At 47.6% G+C, this 17,352-nt stretch overlaps 1 pseudogene; it reads right to left on the bottom strand.

Moving 5' to 3' along the window:
• Window positions 1–943: 943 nt before the first annotated feature.
• On the bottom strand, window positions 944–3,592 carry LOC139832514 (uncharacterized; annotated as a pseudogene).
• Window positions 3,593–17,352: the final 13,760 nt, after the last annotated feature.

Below are 17,352 nucleotides of genomic sequence, written 5' to 3'. Positions count from 1 at the left end.
TGGTACATTGTCTGATCAACCTCCTCGATTTCTTCGGGCACAACCTCTTTGCTATGTTTCTTCAGTTTATCCACAATGAATTTTTCAAGTAGCACACGTTCCTGGTTACTTCTCGTCCTACTCCGTGCAGTGCCTTCTTTTTCCTGCACAGGAACTTGACTGGAATCTTCATCTTGATATGATAGTACAGCAACACCGGGTCCCTGTTCATTTTCTTTTACACTCCATAGATGTCTATGGTGAAATTTCTGCACAACTTGCCATTTTCCTTTCAACTTGGTGTCTGGCACATAAAAGACCTTGGTTGCTTGTGATGTCAGAAGGAAAGGATCAGTCTTGTACCAAAACTTTTTTGTGTTAACACTCTTGAAGTGTCCATCATCGTCGAGCCCGGGTTTCCTACCACCAAGGTCAAACCAGTCACACCGGAAGAGGACAACTGACCGATGGACGCCACCGCTGGAGTTGTATTGCAATCTGATGATGGATTTGAGCTGACCAAAGAAGTCAATGCTGTTGCCATCATGATCTCCCTCAGAAATGATTCCACTATTTTGTGTCTTCCTGTTCTTCTCGCGGTCAACAGTATGGTACTGAACACTGTCAACAACACATGCCGAATATAGTCTCACTCTAAAATCTGGTTTGCACGCCAAAGCATAGAGATCAGGACAGACATCATTTCGCATTTTTCCAATCTGCAAAAAATCAACCAGGGGGTGAGTAACACACACAGCAAAATTATATCATGAACTTTTCCAATCTTTAGAAATAAACCAGCTAAAGATCTCACATGAGTCTGAAACCATCTAGCAAAGTTCTTGGCAAGCCATCTATCAACATTGATCTGACCACCTTGTTGGTTCAACTCTTGTTTGCACAGGCTGGAATGGCAACAGAAAATAGATCCTAATTATTATTTGGAGAGGCTGCAATAACCTATCTATATAAGGGGATGAAGAGAAACGTACTCGATGTATGGATCAACCTCAGGGCAACTTCGGAGCACATACCACACCATGTTGTCATAGTCCTCACCAGCAAACACATATTGAGAGGCTCCAATAAATTTCACACCGTGTTTGAAAACAGACACATCACCAATATGTGAATCATCCCGCTCCGGATTTCTGCTTGGACAGTTGAATCTTGTTTCAACATCGTTGAAGTATCTCGAGCAAAATGTCAGGCACTCATCAACAATATATGCTTCGGCAATCGATCCCTCCGGCCTGGCATTGTTCCGGACATAACGCTTCAATGTTAGCAACCTTCTTTCGACTGGGTACATCCAACCGTAATGCACTGGGCCTCTAAGCCTTGCCTCTTTTGGTAAATGGATGGCCAAATGCACCATCACGTCAAAGAAAGATGGGGGGAAGATCTTCTCAAGTTTGCAAAGAATAACTACGATTTCCTTTTCAAGTCTGTCCAGAACGTCTCTCTTCAGTGTTTTGCAGCACAGCTCTCTGAAGAAATTTCCAAGCTCAGCAACCGCTTCATATATGTCTTCATGGATTGTTCCTCGCAGGCCAGCCGGTAAGATCCTTTGAAGCAATATATGACAGTCATGGGTCTTCAGCCCTTGAAGCTTGCACTTATCAGCAGCCACACACTTGGATATGTTAGACGCGTACCCATCTGGAAACCTCACAGCTTTTATGAATTCACAAAATGCAATTTTTTCTGATTTACTCATTGTATACCACGCCTGTGGCATCTCAAAAGAGTCAGCTAAAATAGGCTGCAAATGCAAGTCACCTCTTATGCCCATATCTTCCAAATCAAGCCTTGAATTCACAGTGTCCTTTGTCTTGCCTTGTATGTTCATGAAAGTACCAATCAGATTGTCACAGATGTTTTTCTCGATGTGCATTACATCGAGATTATGCCTCAGCTTTAGATCTTCCCAGTATGGCAAGTCCCACAAACATGACCTACGGCTCCAAGACTGACCGTCCTCACGTTTCCTTTTCTTCTGAAGCTTGCCTGGTATCACATCTCTAACCCTATCAAGTTGTTCCTTCAGCTCTTCTGGAGTGAATTCCACTGGCTTCTCACGCTTTTCAATAGCACCATTGTATTCTTTGCTATTTCTCCAAGGATGGGACAGAGGTAGCCAACGGCGGTGCCCAATAAAGCAGATTTTGTTCCTTAATTTCTTGGAGCAATTCTCTTTGTCACAACGCACACATGCCTGGTAACCAGCTGTGGCCCTCCCTGACAATGTGTGCGGTCTTGGGATAATCATGAATACACCATAAGATTGCAGCACGGAGATCAAACTTGTCTGGACTATTGGCATCATACGATTTTACACCTTTCCAGAGCTCCTACAGCTCTTCCATCAAAGGCTCCATGAAGACATCAAAATCTTTTCCCGGAGAGGATGGACCAGGGATTAGCAATGCAAGCATGAAGTTGGACTGATCCATACATGCCCACGGCGGAAGGTTGTATGGCACCACGAATACAGGCCACATGCTGTAGGAGTTGCTCATATTCCCATAGGGATTAAAACCATCCGTGGCAAGTCCAAGCCTTATGTTCCTGGCATCAGCGGCAAAGTCTTTATGAATATTGTCAAAATCCTTCCATGCATCCCCGTCTGCTGGATGACTGAGATCATTCTCCACGTCTTGCCGCTTCAGTTTGTGCCACTGTACTTCCTTTGATTGCTCCTTTGAAAGAAACATTCTTTGCAGCCTTGGAATCAATGGGAAGTGCCTTAGCACCTTCTCTGGGATCTTTCTCCTACCATCAGCATCTTTCCATCTGGAGGCTTTGCACTTGGGGCAATTATTCTCCTTGGCATAATCCTTCCGGAACAATACACAGTTATTCGGGCACACATGGATACTCTCATAACCAAGTCCCAACCTGCCGACTATGCTAAGTGCCTCCTCGTATGACTTTGGTATTGAGCTATTAGGGTATTGCAAGGCCAAAATCAGGAGTATCGCGTTGAATGCAACGTTGCTAATCCGGTAGTACGACTTGGCCTGAAGTAACTTGACTGTGAGTGAAAACCTTGGCATTGTACCCCCATCGCTGGCTGCGCGCTTGGCTTCCTCTATCAACTCAGCAAATATAGTGTCCTTTCCAGCACCTTGCGGTTCTAACTTGTACAAATCAGCAAGCAGATCAGGAATTCTATCATCTTCGTAACCATCTTCCTCTTGCAAACCATAATAGTGTGCCTCTGCATCACCTCCACCAACATGGTGTGCCCCTGCATCACCTCCATGTCCAGCCTCAGGTTCACCTCCATGTCCAGCCTCCGGGTCACCTCCATGTCCCGGTCCGGCGTCTGGTGCAGCTCCTTGTCCTCCATGTGCAGCTTCAGTACGGGATGTAATGGTTCTCCATGGAAGACCCATCGGTCATAAGTGCTTGCCATCCCAAAAAGAAGCAAATGAGACTCTACTACATCTAGAGGTTTTGTGCACCGGTTGAGACAGCTACGACATGGGCACAGCACCTGATCATCATTGGCTGCATTCAAGCGAACAAACTGCATAAACTCTGCCACTCCCTTTGTGTGTTCAGGGGAAAGCCTTCTAATTCTTGTTGTAATCCAGCATCTGTCCATCTGCGGAAGAACAAAATGATGCAATTAGCACACACCTAACTGCACAGCAGTTCCAATTTCAAGCAATGCACAGCAGTTCAATTTGATTTTGTGAACTGATGAAGAAGAACAGATCGAGAGGGGAGAGATGAGAGGGGTGCAGACCGGGAGATGCGGAGGGGCTCGTCCTGGAGAGGGCGAGGGGCTCATCCTGGAGAGGGCGAGGGGCTCGTCGTCGGCGAGGCAGATGGACAGCAGATCCCTTGCTCGGACGCAGCGCCGGCACACCCACCACCGCCGTCACCTCGGACTCGGTACTTTAGTCCTAGTAACAGCACATATTGGATCACAGAGATTCGATATTGTGAACTGACGAAGAAGAACAGATCGAGAGGGGAGAGATGAGAGGGGTGCAGACCGGGAGATGCGGAGGGGCTCGTCGTCGGAGAGGGCCGGGGCTCGTCGTCGGAGAGGGACGGGGCTCGTCGTCAGAGAGGGACGGGGCCGCCACCGCCGCCACCGCCGCCGCCGCCGCTCATCGTCGGAGATTCGAATTTCTGCTAGGTTATCGGAGGGAGTTGGATTCGGAAGGGATATTTCTGCTAGCTCATTTCTCGAGCTTCCTGACATACAACTTGAGACCGACCCGGGCGCGAATGCGGAACCAAAACACAAAGATATCATTTGCCTTCATCTAGCTCTTCCGCACCACAGCACTCCAGTTTGTTGTGATCACTGCACCGTCAAACTTCCCTTTGCCCTGGAAAATCCTCACTTTCACACCATGTCTCTCACTGTAAGAGACAAGAAAGTCATTATCTGGAAGCTGCATATTCGTCGAGATGTACTTCTTGGTAAACTTCCGGTTGAAGTACTACAGATTATAAGATGCAAAACTTCGTTCAGATGAAGTAATTGTCAACATATAAAGATGCAAAAACATCCTTGATCGAGATGGAGTAATTATATTTACCATTCTGGAACAGCCTTCCACGGTACTTGCACTCTTTATAGTGCACACATAAAAAGGAATTGCGGGGCGCTTTTGGTCAACAAGATATCTCAGGGTATCAACTTGTGTAGGATTCATTTCCACTAGATTGGGATACATGCAAAAGTCATCCCATTCCTCACCTGCCTCTATCCTGGGACCTACATATATAAGGAAACCAGGGAATAAGGCCTAGTTTAAAGTTTTCCTAAAATTGAAGTATATCAAACCAACAGTATTTATAGAAACTGAAGTATTCCTTGAATGCTACAAATTGACTAGCTATTATGCCAAACCGAGACTAATTAAGCATTTGACCTATATCCTGCATCTATAACTACTATATATATTTTTTACCTCGACGAGTCAGATGGACATCAGTAGGAGGAGGAGGAGCAACTTCCTCATGCTCAGCTGCACAATCCATTGCTGCAGCATCATCAGCTTTCTCTTGCTTGACGTGAACCCTATCTAGAGCACCATCCTCACCTTCGGAGGATGAGCTGATGTCGATGGTCTCAACGGCCTTCTTGGATGGGACCAAAATGGCAACTTCATAGTCATAGGGGTCCATGGTGTCGACTTAATAACAAGCAGTGAACAATTTGAGAACTATGAAACTATTAATTACACATTAATTAAAACTAAGTTGGGATGTTTAGGTTCAGATTGACATTCGCACTAGCAGCACTAGCACATGTTTTGAATCAATCTAAACCAGGAAAATCTACTCTAGCACTAGAATCTACTTTGAATCGATCAAACCCTAGGAAAATCGCCGCTCGGACAAAAAAACCCCAATTAAAATCCCCTGAGATTAAGTACGGCAAACCCTAGAAAATCCCCCGCTCATCCCCCAAATTAACCTGAGCTTCGGCCGACGGAGGCAGCGGAGCTTCGGTCGACGGAGCTTGATGGAGCTGCTTGATGGAGCTTCGGCCGACGGAGTTGGGAGAGGAAGAGGCGGCAGTGGCGGCTGTGTTGGGAGTGAGAGAGTGAGACAGGGGAGAAAGTTGCTTTTGGTATAGGACATTTTGGGGTGGGTGGGGCAAAATGGCACCCACTGATGTGTGGGGCCATCTAGCAGTAGATACCACTGGGTTGGGCCATTTCCGGTAATTTTATGTGGATTAGGGGCCAGCAGGTAAAATGGAACCCTCATTCTCTGTTTTTACTAATTATAATAAATCAGAAATTCCCTCCTCCGCCTCTCCGCTTCTTGATGGTTCCACTCCGCTTCTTGCCAGTTCCACTCCCACTAGACGAAAAACCCTCCTCCGCGCCAAGACACTTCTGCCTCGCCGCTTCTGCCTCCTCCGCCGCTTCTGCCTCCTCCGCGCCATGGACGCTGCTTCTTCTTCCTCTTCCTCTGTTCCGCAACCGCTTCTGCCTCCTCCACCGTCAGCCATGCAGCCCATTACTCAGATCAGGACCTTCACCGTCCATGGCGGCAAGGAGATCGATGTTGTCTACACAAACGAGGAGGAGACGATGAGCAAGTACCTGAAGATGTACGCGCAGTGGTATGCGGAAGAAGAAGAGAACAAATTTGTAGGATTGGATCTCGAGTACACTCGGGAGGACCCCAACCATGAAGAAGACAACTACCTCGCCGTCGTTCAACTGTCCATGAGGAACCACGTCCTCGTCTGCCACTTTTCCTGGTTTGTAGACCTTAATCTTGCTCTGATTTACTTAATCTTGCTCTGATTTTGTTAATCTTGCTCAGATTTTAGTTAATCACTAGTGCATGATGAACCAAGTCACCCTTGCTCTGTTTTAGTTAATCTTGATCTGTTTTAATTAAACTACAAACCGTGCTAGCTGCAAAACTAGTTTTGTTTCTGTGTTTTGTGTAACAAAAGCCACAAATTAGCATGGTGTCCTGATCTTGCAGATTGAATCTATCCATATGCTCATCTAGCATGTACTGGATTTCATTATACCAAATTAATTATCACAAAGCAAATTTCTGGAGTCCTGATCTTGCCTTTAATAGACTTTTGTTAGTTTCAAAATTATATGATGCAAAATGATATTTCAATGACTAAAAAATTTGCACTTGCACATTTCATAAAAGTGTTGGTCATGCATTCTTTTAGTACCAAATGGATTATGACTAGATAATTTTCAGACTCTTGATCATGCACTTACTAAACTTATGTCAATTTTATTCAAGTTATGAGATTGCATAGACTAAACATTCGTATTCCCAAATTTTATTCAAGTGTTGATATCGCAAATACTAAATTTTTGCATCAAATTGAATCTATCCATATGCTCATCTAGCATGTACTGGATTTCATTATACCAAATTAATTATCACAAGCAAATTTCCGGAGTCTTGATCTTGCATTTAATAGAATTTTGTTAGTTTCAAAATTATATGATGCAAAATGAAATTTCAATGACTAAACAATTGCACTTACACATTTCATAAAAGTGTTGTTCATGCATTCTATTAGTACCAAATGAATTATGACTAGATAATTTTCAGACTGTTGATCATGAACTTACTAAACTTATGTAGTTTCAAATTTTATATTCAAGCTATGAGATTGCATATAGACTAGCTTCGTAGTCCCAAATTGTATTCAAGTGTTGATCTCGCAAGTACTAAATTTTTGCTTTCAGGACCAACGGGGAATGTCCGGCGCTGCGCTCATTCCTTCAAAATCAAGGAATTGTGTTCTGCAGCGTTGACAAGAGAGCAGATTGTATAAAGTTATATTACGAGAAGATTATAATTCCTAGGGAGAACTGGATCGATATCCAGGAATTTGTCAACGTCAAAGGTCTCAACGAGAGAGGAAATTTAATGAGGGATGGAATGGCTAGTCTTGCAACTAGCATCATCGACGAGTCGTACAGCCAGATGAAGAACAATTTCCCTCGAGAGAGGCACGATTACTGGGAAGAGCGGCCGTTGTCTGATTTGAACCTGGAGTATGCAGCTAAAGATGCTTACGTGAGCTACCAGCTCTACGTTAAGATATCGTTCTTCCTGCGTTACCTTGTGTTTTGCCCCGGTTGCAAGAAGGAAGACAAGCTGAGGGGACGTCTGTGTGGCAAATGCAATAAAGCAGAGATCAAAGCTGAACGTGCAAAGAAAAATGCTGCAGCTGAAATAGCAAGGTTAAATGCTAAACTTGCAAGCGCGCAGGCTGAACTAGCAAGCTTGAAGGCACCAGCTTCCAGCGACAACACCCAACAGACAAGTCCCCCTCATGGCAAACGGACGAAGATGAATGATGAGCAGTGGCTGGAGAGTAGTGATGCGCCGAAGAGTAGTGATTATTGGCAGAACCTGAGGAAGAAGTCGTGGACTGGTGCTGATCAGAAGAGTGATGATCCGTGGACGACGGAGATGAGTGATCAGCAGAGCCCGAAGAGTGATAATCCGTGGCTGACGAAGCCAGGCAATTACTGACGACATCTCCAAGATCCATGCCTAGTTAATTATTTGTATTTGCTTGTCAAGAAACTTTGCTTCTATCGTCTCTTTGTTTATGAGGCACAACTCGGGGTAGACTTGTATAGGATCTCCCCATTAGGTAGGATCATAGGATCAACTTAGAGAAATCATACTTTTGCTATGCGAAGAAATCATAGTGTCAGATCTTGTTGAATAGTATTTCACACAATTCACACCCAGATTTATCTTTTTTGTTTCTCTAAGTGTATGTCGAATTTGAAGTTGCAAATTTTTGGCATTGCATATATAACATAGATGTGTGTTGTCATTTTTTCAGGGAGTGATGTTTTGGAACATGGGAGCATATGCTCCCTATATTTTGAAATGCATCTTACACATATTTTAAATTTAAAAAAAATTGAAACAAAAAATGAACTTATCATGTGACATGTGTAAAAAAGACAAAATTCAGTATGCGCGCATACGGTACATATGTCATTCAAGTCATATTCACCTTTAAAATCTTTCAATAGAATGACTCATCATTCCAAGGTTTTCAAAGTCATTTGATTCACATGTTCCCATCTAGAGTAGTCAATTTTAGTTTTATCACTAGCAACTAGTCATGAGGGGTGCTAACTAACTTGTAGCTCTCTAGGCTAAATTTGATGCTCTTGTAATACTCCATATATCTAGACCAAAGTTGACTATGAACAAAATAAACTTTGATAACCAAAGTAAAAGCTTGTATGAAAAAAAAACTTGGGATTGGAATCCTTAAACACAAATTAATATTGTAATGGTGCCTTGCTCTAGTAGAGCTTTGCATTAGGGTAGCTTGCAAGAGTATAGCTTGCATTAATAATAGCTTGCCTTGATTGGTACAGTTGTCAAAGTGTTCCTCTTCTTCTTCGTAGAAGACCTCCTCCTCCTCGTATCCTTCGGTACTAGCGTCTAAAATACAAGACGAAATGCACAATCACCAAACAATACCTAGGTACTAGACTAAACACTCAAGTGGATCACACAAGATAATCTAGCAACACACCATTTTTAATATTGTGGTTGGCTTTGTTTTCTTTTTAAGAAAAATAATTTCCTCTCATTTAAATATTTATTAGGGTTTCTATTTATTTCTTTTGAGAAATAATTTCTTCTCATTGAATATTACTAAGATTTAATATCCTCAAACGATCTCATTGAAATAATTTCCTCTTATTAGGGTTTCTATTTATCACACAAGATACCTCCTACGCACCACCTATCACATGCCGTATGCGCGCGGTAGCCATCTGGGGATCCCTCCCGCTTCCTGCGGTGTCCCGCCGAATCCGCTGGAAACTGACCGGATTTGAACTGGGGCCACACTTTCCTTTGCTCAATAAATGGAGGGAAAATGTTTTTAGGTCTAGGACGCGTCATTTTATGTGCTAAATGTTTTCCGTTTCGCGCGTTGGCGGACGGGTGCACGCGCGCGCCCGGTACGGCCATACCGCATGTCCCGGCGGCCCCGTTTTGCGCAGTTGGCAAATTAAACAGAGCCAAAAAATCGAGCGGAGCCGCGTGGCGTCATTTTATGTGTCCTGGTAACCACTTCAAAAGACGGAATTGGGATACGGCAATTATCTTGAAAAACCCTTCACGAATAGGGCTATCACGTCCGGAGTTCTATGGCTTTTAGGGGAAATGAGTAGGAAACGACCCGTTTCACCACATAGTTTGTCGGAACGAGGCCATATTTGGCACGTGCGTGGACCTTAGGATGGGAAGCAAGGCCCGTGTCGTGGATTTCCAATCCGAACCACGGGCGACGATTTTTCCATTTTCGGGGTGCCGGAAGGGCTTTTTTTTGTGAAGGGGCTACATGGTGCGCATTTTAGTATTGCGCGAGACCTCCGCGCAGCAGTAGGATACCTCCTATGCACCACCTATCACATGCCGTATGCGCGCGGTAGCCATCTGGGAATCCCTCCCGCTTCCTGCGGTGTCCCGCCGAATCCGCTGGAAACTGACCGGATTTGAACTGGGGCCACACTTTCCTTTGCTCAATAAATGGAGGGAAAAATGTTTTTAGGTCTGGGACGCGTCATTTTATGTGCTAAATGTTTTCCGTTTCGCGCGTTGGCGGACGGGTGCACGCGCGCGCCCGGTACGGCCATACCGCATGTCCCGACGACCCCGTTTTGCGCAGTTGGCAAATTAAACGGAGCCAAAAAACGAGCGGAGCCGCGTGGCGTCATTTTATGTGTCCTCGTAACCACTTCAAAAGACGGAATTGGGATACGGCAATTATCTTGAAAAACCCTTCACGAATAGGGCTATCACGTCCGGAGTTCTATGGCTTTTAGGGGAAATGAGTAGGAAACGGCCCGTTTCACCACATAGTTTGTCGGAACGAGGCCATATTTGGCACGTGCGTGGACCTTAGGATGGGAAGCAAGGCCCGTGTCGCGGATTTCCAATCCGAACCACGGGCGACAGTTTTTCCATTTTCGGGGTGCCGGAAGGGCTTTTTTTGTGAAGGGGCTACATGGTGCGCATTTTAGTATTGCGCGAGACCTCCGCGCAGCGGTAGGATACCTCCTACGCACCACCTATCACATGCCGTATGCGCGCGGTAGCCATCTGGGAATCCCTCCCGCTTCCTGCGGTGTCCCGCCGAATCCGCTGGAAACTGACCGGATTTGAACTGGGGCCACACTTTCGTTTGCTCAATAAATGGAGGGGAAAATGTTTTTAGGTCTAGGACGCGTCATTTTATGTGCTAAATGTTTTCCGTTTCGCGCGTTGGCGGACGGGTGCACGCGCGCGCCCGGTACGGCCATACCGCATGTCCCGACGGCCCCGTTTTGCGCAGTTGGCAAATTAAACGGAGCCAAAAAATCGAGCGGAGCCGCGTGGCATCATTTTATGTGTCCTGGTAACCACTTCAAAAGACGGAATTGGGATACGGCAATTATCTTGAAAAACCCTTCACGAATAGGGCTATCACGTCCGGAGTTCTATGGCTTTTAGGGGAAATGAGTAGGAAACGGCCCGTTTCACCACATAGTTTGTCGGAACGAGGCCATATTTGGCACGTGCGTGGACCTTAGGATGGGAAGCAAGGCCCGTGTCGCGGATTTCCAATCCGAACCACGGGCGACGGTTTTTCCATTTTCGCGGGCCCGGAAGGGATACTTGTTGTGAAGGGGCTACATGGTGCGCATTTTAGTATTGCGCGAGACCTCCGCGCAGCGGTAGGATACCTCCTACGCACCACCTATCACATGCCGTATGTGCGCGGTAGCCATCTGGGAATCCCTCCCGCTTAGTGCGGTGTCCCGCCGAATCCGCTGGAAACTGACCGGATTTGAACTGGGGCCACACTTTCCTTTGCTCAATAAATGGAGGGAAAAATGTTTTTAGGTCTAGGACGTGTCATTTTATGTGCTAAATGTTTTCCGTTTCGCGCGTTGGCAGACGGGTGCACGCGCGCGCCCGGTACGGCCATACCGCATGTCCCGGCGGCCCCGTTTTGCGCAGTTGGCAAATTAAATGGAGCCAAAAAATCGAGCGGAGCCATGTGGCATCATTTTATGTGTCCTGGTAACCACTTCAAAAGATGGAATTGGGATACGGCAATTATCTTTAAAAACCCTTCACGAATAGGGCTATCACGTCCGGAGTTCTATGGCTTTTAGGGGAAATGAGTAGGAAACGGCCCGTTTCACCACATAGTTTGTCGGAACGAGGCCATATTTGGCACGTGCGTGGACCTTAGGATGGGAAGCAAGGCCCGTGTCACGGATTTCCAATCCGAACCACGGGCGACAGTTTTTCCATTTTCGGGGTGCCGGAAGGGCTTTTTTTTGTGAAGGGGCTACATGGTGCGCATTTTAGTATTGCGCGAGACCTCCGCGCAGCGGTAGGATACCTCCTACGCACCACCTATCACATGCCGTATGCGCGCGGTAGCCATCTGGGAATCCCTCCCGCTTCCTGCGGTGTCCCGCCGAATCCGCTGGAAACTGACCGGATTTGAACTGGGGCCACACTTTCGTTTGCTCAATAAATGGAGGGGAAAATGTTTTTAGGTCTAGGACGCGTCATTTTATGTGCTAAATGTTTTCCGTTTCGCGCGTTGGCGGACGGGTGCACGCGCGCGCCCGGTACGGCCATACCGCATGTCCCGACGGCCCCGTTTTGCGCAGTTGGCAAATTAAACGGAGCCAAAAAATCGAGCGGAGCCGCGTGGCATCATTTTATGTGTCCTGGTAACCACTTCAAAAGACGGAATTGGGATACGGCAATTATCTTGAAAAACCCTTCACGAATAGGGCTATCACGTCCGGAGTTCTATGGCTTTTAGGGGAAATGAGTAGGAAACGACCCGTTTCACCACATAGTTTGTCGGAACGAGGCCATATTTGGCACGTGCGTGGACCTTAGGATGGGAAGCAAGGCCCGTGTCGCGGATTTCCAATCCGAACCACGGGCGACGGTTTTTCCATTTTCGGGGTGCCGGAAGGGCTTTTTTTGTGAAGGGGCTACATGGTGCGCATTTTAGTATTGCGCGAGACCTCCGCGCAGCGGTAGGATACCTCCTACGCACCACCTATCACATGCCGTATGTGCGCGGTAGCCATCTGGGAATCCCTCCCGCTTAGTGCGGTGTCCCGCCGAATCCGCTGGAAACTGACCGGATTTGAACTGGGGCCACACTTTCCTTTGCTCAATAAATGGAGGGAAAAATGTTTTTAGGTCTAGGATGTGTCATTTTATGTGCTAAATGTTTTCCGTTTCGCGCGTTGGCGGACGGGTGCACGCGCGCGCCCGGTACGGCCATACCGCATGTCCCGGCGGCCCCGTTTTGCGCAGTTGGCAAATTAAATGGAACCAAAAAAATCGAGCGGAGCCATGTGGCATCATTTTATGTGTCCTGGTAACCACTTCAAAAGATGGAATTGGGATACGGCAATTATCTTTAAAAACCCTTCACGAATAGGGCTATCACGTCCGGAGTTCTATGGCTTTTAGGGGAAATGAGTAGGAAACGGCCCGTTTCACCACATAGTTTGTCGGAACGAGGCCATATTTGGCACGTGCGTGGACCTTAGGATGGGAAGCAAGGCCCGTGTCGCGGATTTCCAATCCGAACCACGGGCGACGGTTTTTCCATCTTCGGGGTGCCGGAAGGGCTTTTTTTTGTGAAGGGGCTACATGGTGCGCATTTTAGTATTGCGCGAGACCTCCGCGCAGCGGTAGGATACCTCCTATGCACCACCTATCACATGCCGTATGCGCGCGGTAGCCATCTGGGAATCCCTCCCGCTTCCTGCGGTGTCCCGCCGAATCCGCTGGAAACTGACCGGATTTGAACTGGGGCCACACTTTCCTTTGCTCAATAAATGGAGGGAAAAATGTTTTTAGGTCTAGGATGCGTCATTTTATGTGCTAAATGTTTTCCGTTTCGCGCGTTGGCGGACGGGTGCACGCGCGCGCCCGGTACGGCCATACCGCATGTCCCGGCAGCCCCGTTTTGCGCAGTTGGCAAATTAAACGGAGCCAAAAAATCGAGCGGAGCTGCGTGGCGTCATTTTATGTGTCCTGGTAACCACTTCAAAAGACGAAATTGGGATACGGCAATTATCTTTAAAAACCCTTCACGAATAGGGCTATCACGTCCGGAGTTCTATGGCTTTTAGGGGAAATGAGTAGGAAACGGCCCGTTTCACCACATAGTTTGTCGGAACGAGGCCATATTTGGCACGTGCTTGGACCTTAGGATGGGAAGCAAGGCCCGTGTCGCGGATTTCCAATCCGAACCACGGGCGACGGTTTTTCCATTTTCGGGGTGTTGGAAGGGCTTTTTTTTGTGAAGGGGCTACATGGTGCGCATTTTAGTATTGCGCGAGACCTCCGCGCAGCGGTAGGATACCTCCTACGCACCACCTATCACATGCCGTATGCGCGCGGTAGCCATCTGGGAATCCCTCCCGCTTCCTGCGGTGTCCCGCCGAATCCGCTGGAAACTGACCGGATTTGAACTGGGGCCACGCTTTCCTTTGCTCAATAAATGGAGGGAAAAATGTTTTTAGGTCTAGGATGCATCATTTTATGTGCTAAATGTTTTCCGTTTCGCGCGTTGGCGGACGGGTGCACGCGCGCGCCCGGTACGGCCATACCGCATGTCCCAGCGGCCCCGTTTTGCGCAGTTGGCAAATTAAACGGAGCCAAAAAATCGAGCGGAGCCGCGTGGCGTCATTTTATGTGTCCTGGTAACCACTTCAAAAGACGGAATTGGGATACGGCAATTATCTTGAAAAACCCTTCACGAATAGGGCTATCACGTCCGGAGTTCTATGGCTTTTAGGGGAAATAGCAAGAGTGCCCGTGCGTTGCGACGGGTTTAAAGTATACCCTAATTTTTGTTGTATCGTTATTTTATAGTATGTGTTGATTTTCTCCTAACTATCAATTTTTAGATGCCCGTGTATAATAGTCCTAACAAAAGTAACAAAAGAAGAACTCACCAAATAGTTTAATTACATGAAAGCACACTACATTAATTAAATCTTGTTAAATTTCTAAAGAATTTGATTACATGAAAAATTCCAATTCAATTTTCAACAAACTAAAACATAAAAAGGAGACCAATATTGCATAATGATTGTATGTTTTAGCCTACATTGCGAGATGATTAGGCATTGTAGCCTCACCGGCTAAAACAAATTTACAAAAACTGAAAGAGCGCTGAAGCTGAAGCTATAGCTTATAGGCAATCTACACAAAGGTATCTAGACCTCTTTTAGTGCAGCTCCACCGACGTTTGGTCATCATGGAAAGAAATTTGTCAAAAATTTATGATTCTACTTCATTTGATTATTAAAATGTAATTCGCAAGACACTATGATCTTGTTGGAAAAAACCTTATCAAAGCTAGGCAACCTTATGAAAGTGGAACAATAGCACGGAACATCGACCACACCATCTCAGATGCACACAAATTCAATTTAACCAGCTGTATTACCTGTGTGTACTGCCTAATCATCTCAGATGCACGCAAATTCAATTTAACCAGCTGTAGTACCGAATATACACAGTGTTGGACATACACGCTGGGGCATTTCGACAAACAGCTAGCGGGCAAGCGCATGCAGGAAGCCCAAGAATGGGTCAGCGCTGCTGCTCCCGCGCAGGCGCAGGCGTGATTGCGGCTCGTGCGGACGTGGATGGCCTGGATCTTGGCGACCACGGCGTCGCAGAGGTACCAGAGGGTGCCTGGGTCTTGCGTCCACAGCGTCGGAGGTACCGGAGCGCATCCGGACAGCCGTCGTGGAGGGTGCAAGGCAGGACGGCGGAGGTTCGATATGGACCAGGTGTAGCGCTCGGCGTCTAGCGGCAGCGGGAGGAGAGCGTGGGTGTGGCGCTCGGCATCCAGCAGCGGCGGGAGGAGCATGACGGCTGTGCCCGGCGGCCAAGCAGCTGCAACGCAAACGGGGAGATCAAAGGGCTGCCGCCGCCTCTATCTCCTCCTCCTAATGCCGAAGGACGGAGGGTCGTGCCACAACCCCTGCTCCTCTGCACGCCGCCGGCCCACAACCTCCTCTGCCCTGCGGGTCTTCGGTGGAGGCTCAACCATCGCAGGGATCCCCGAATCTGTGCTCTTCTAGGTGAACTGCCTCTCCACCGGTGATGACTTCCGGGAGCCGTCGCCCTCCTGCTGGAATCAGGCTCTGCCATGGCCGTCGGGATATTGCTTCAGAAGGGGCCAAGAAGAACGAAGCGGACTGAACCGGTACGATGGCAAGTGCAGTATTAATGAATTTGGTGGGAGGGTAAATCCGTCCAACAAAATGTTGGACGAAAATTTTGGCAGAAACCTTAGCTCCTTTATTATTAGGTATAGATGAGTAGGAAACGGCCCGTTTCACCACACAGTTTGTCGGAACGAGGCCATATTTGGCACGTGCGTGGACGTTAGGATGGGAAGCAAGGCCCGTGTCGCGGATTTCCAATCCGAACCACGGGCGACGGTTTTTCCATTTTCGGGGTGCCGGAAGGGCTTTTTTGTGAAGGGGCTACATGGTGCGCATTTTAGTATTGCGCGAGACCTCCGCGCAGCGGTAGGATACCTCCTACGCACCACCTATCACATGCCGTATGCGCGCGGTAGCCATCTGGGAATCCCTCCCGCTTCCTGCGGTGTCCCGCCGAATCCGCTGGAAACTGACCGGATTTGAACTGGGGCCACACTTTCCTTTGCTCAATAAATGGAGGGAAAAATGTTTTTAGGTCTAGGAAGCGTCATTTTATGTGCTAAATGTTTTCCGTTTCGCGCGTTGGCGGACGGGTGCACGCGCGCGCCCGGTACGGCCATACCGCATGTCCCGACGGCCCCGTTTTGCGCAGTTGGCAAATTAAACGGAGCCAAAAAATCGAGCGGAGCCGCGTGGCGTCATTTTATGTGTCCACGTAACCACTTCAAAAGACGGAATTGGGATACGGCAATTATCTTGAAAAACCCTTCACGAATAGGGCTATCACGTCCAGAGTTCTATGGCTTTTAGGGGAAATGAGTAGGAAACGGCCCGTTTCACCACATAGTTTGTCGGAATGAGGCCATATTTGGCACGTGCGTGGACCTTAGGATGGGAAGCAAGGCCCGTGTCGCGGATTTCCAATCCGAACCACGGGCGACGGTTTTTCCATTTTCGGGGTGCCGGAAGGGCTTTTTTTTGTGAAGGGGCTACATGGTGCGCATTTTAGTATTGCGCGAGACCTCCGCGCAGCGGTAGGATACCTCCTACGCACCACCTATCACATGCCGTATGTGCGCGGTAGCCATCTGGGAATCCCTCCCGCTTCCTGCGGTGTCCCGCCGAATCCGCTGGAAACTGACCGGATTTGAACTGGGGCCACACTTTCGTTTGCTCAATAAATGGAGGGGAAAATGTTTTTAGGTCTAGGACGTGTCATTTTATGTGCTAAATGTTTTCCGTTTCGCGCGTTGGCGGACGGGTGCACGCGCGCGCCCGGTACGGCCATACCGCATGTCCCGACGGCCCCGTTTTGCGCAGTTGGCAAATTAAACGGAGCCAAAAAATCGAGCGGAGCCGCGTGGCATCATTTTATGTGTCCTGGTAACCACTTCAAAAGACGGAATTGGGATACGGCAATTATCTTGAAAAACCCTTCACGAATAGGGCTATCACGTCCGGAGTTCTATGGCTTTTAGAGGAAATGAGTATGAAACAGCCCGTTTCACCACATAGTTTGTCGGAACGAGGCCATATTTGGCACGTGCATGGACCTTAGGATGGGAAGCAAGGCCCGTGTCGCGGATTTCCAATCCGAACCACGGGCGACGGTTTTTCCATTTTCGGGGTGCCG

This window comes from Lolium perenne, chromosome 1 (genome assembly GCF_019359855.2).
Source record: "Lolium perenne isolate Kyuss_39 chromosome 1, Kyuss_2.0, whole genome shotgun sequence".
Lineage (NCBI taxonomy): Eukaryota > Viridiplantae > Streptophyta > Magnoliopsida > Poales > Poaceae > Lolium > Lolium perenne.
This window is presented reverse-complemented; position numbering and strand designations above follow the sequence as displayed.